Genomic DNA, 2,265 nt, shown 5'->3' with positions numbered 1-2,265 from the left:
CCCAATATTATGTAAACAGCCATCTGTATTTTCTTTTTCTCACCGTATGATTTAGTTTTTTAACATTTGTTCTTTCAATCTATCATAGTGTGTATGTGTGTGTGTGTGTATATATATATATATATATGGAGTTAGGTAATTAACTTTCATTTACCTTATACTTAACCAATTATACCTGCATTCTATATTGAATAATTCTCTTCCCCAATGATTGAAATATGGCATTTGTCATGGTAACTATACATTTGGGTCCACTTGGGGATTTTCTTCTTTGGCCTGTTGCTATGTCTATCTGCTGTCTTAGTTATTATAGCTTTATATTATGTTTGCATATCTGCTGTTGTAAATATTTAATGGGTTTTTATATGTTTCTTTTTTATTACCAATGTATTACATATAAAATTTAGCATAATTTTATCATGTTCCAAGAAAAGCCCCATTGCAATTTTGATAGGAATTGGCTTACACCTCCTATAAATTACTTGAGAGTGGTGGGATCTTCACAGCACTGAACTTTTCCCACAGAGGTAGGGCACGTCCCTCCAACCATTCACATCTTTTTTCTTTCTCCTTACAGTAGAGTTTCATTCTTTTCTTTAGTTGGATCCTATGCAGCTCTTGTCACATTAATTCTTAGGTAAACGTTGGCAGCTGTAGCTCTCAGTGGAAGACTTTCCCGATTATGATTTCTAACTATCATTGCTGTATAAGAAAGCGATCCAGGAGCAGTGCGAAGAAGAAAAGGCGAGAACCACCCCCGGACCAACCAAAGCCCGCGCGCGCTGCATCCCACGTCGAGCACCTACGTCCCACCGCCGTCGCCACCATGCCCAAGAGAAAGGCTGAAGGGGATGCTAAAGGAGATAAAGCCAAGGTGAAGGACGAACCACAGAGAAGATCCGCGAGGTTGTCTGCTAAACTTGCTCCTCCAAAGCCAGAGCCCAAGCCTAAAAAGGCCCCTGCAAAGAAGGGAGAGAAGGTACCCAAAGGGAAAAAGGGAAAAGCTGATGCTGGCAAGGAGGGGAATAACCCTGCAGAAAACGGAGATGCCAAAACAGACCAGGCACAGAAAGCTGAAGGTGCTGGAGATGCCAAGTGAAGCGTGTGCATTTTTGATAACTGTGTACTTCTGGTGACTGTACAGTTTGAAATACTATTTTTTATCAAGTTTTATAAAAATGCAGAATTTTGTTTTACTTTTTTTTTTTTTTTTAAAGCTATGTTGTTAGCACGCAGAACACTTCATTGTTGTTTTTGGGGGAAGGGGCATATGTCACTAATAGAATGTCTCCAAAGCTGGATTGATGTGGGGAAAACACCTTTCCCTTCTAGTTTTGAGAGACTTCCTCTTGGCTCCCAGGAGGAGGGAGTCCCTACTTTGACACACATGGCCACCTTGGCACAAAAGCCTTGTGGTATGGAAAAACAAATTTGTTTTTATGTCCTCTTCTCGCTTTCCATCTTTCAGCATAGACTTAACTCCCTTAAGCCCAGACATCTGTTGGGACCTGACCTCTAGTCATTAGTTACCAGTGTGTCAGGCAATCTGGACTTTCCAGTGATGCCACTGAGATGGCACCTGTCAAAACAGCATTGGTTCCATTTCTAGATTGTGGATCTTCAGATAAATTCTGCTGTTTTCATTTCACTTCCTGAAAGTCAGGTTTGGCTTGTGAAAAGTTGTTAAACAACATGCGAAATGTGAAATGTCAACCCTCACTCTAAACTTTCCCTGTTGAGAGCATCAGATGAAGACTTCATTGGGTTTTATAGTGGCTTTCTGATTTTTGGTAGTCCATTGAAGAAGGGAGTTTGAAAGTTGTTGTATACTGTTAACGATTGTCTGCCCATGTCCTGCCTGATTACCATGATTGTTTATGGAAAGTATCTTTAATAAAGCTGGATACAGTTTGGCTTGGGAAAAAAAAAAAAAAAAAAGAAAGCGATCCATCTTGGAACATTCATTTTGTGACTAGCCACCTCCACTCTGTGATTATTCTAACAGATTTTCAGTGGACTCTCTTGGGTTTTCTAGGTAGACAATCTCAATCCGAAAATAATGACGTTTCCTTCTCTCTTCTCAAATGTTTTGCTACTTTCCTTTTTCTGTCCTGTTTCCTCAGCTGGAACCTCCAGGACAAAACCCCCAGGATTGTGGTATAGCAGGCACCCAGACACGTTACCCACAGAAAGGGGGCATTTCTAGGATTTCAACAATAAAGTGTTGCTGACTGGGCTTTAAAATGACATAATTTTTCATGTTGA

General features: G+C 40.3%; 1 pseudogene across 1 annotated transcript; it reads left to right on the top strand.

Annotated features, from left to right (window-relative positions):
- The first annotated feature begins 741 nt into the window (after positions 1-741).
- On the top strand, positions 742-1,559 carry LOC104679229 (annotated as a pseudogene). The gene has a single exon (XR_750295.2). The product of XR_750295.2 is annotated as a non-histone chromosomal protein HMG-17 pseudogene (transcript).
- The last annotated feature ends 706 nt before the right edge of the window (positions 1,560-2,265 follow it).

This window comes from Rhinopithecus roxellana, chromosome 18 (genome assembly GCF_007565055.1).
Source record: "Rhinopithecus roxellana isolate Shanxi Qingling chromosome 18, ASM756505v1, whole genome shotgun sequence".
NCBI lineage: Eukaryota > Metazoa > Chordata > Mammalia > Primates > Cercopithecidae > Rhinopithecus > Rhinopithecus roxellana.
The sequence above is the reverse complement of the archived record's forward strand: the minus strand, read 5'-3'. Positions and strand labels throughout refer to the sequence as shown.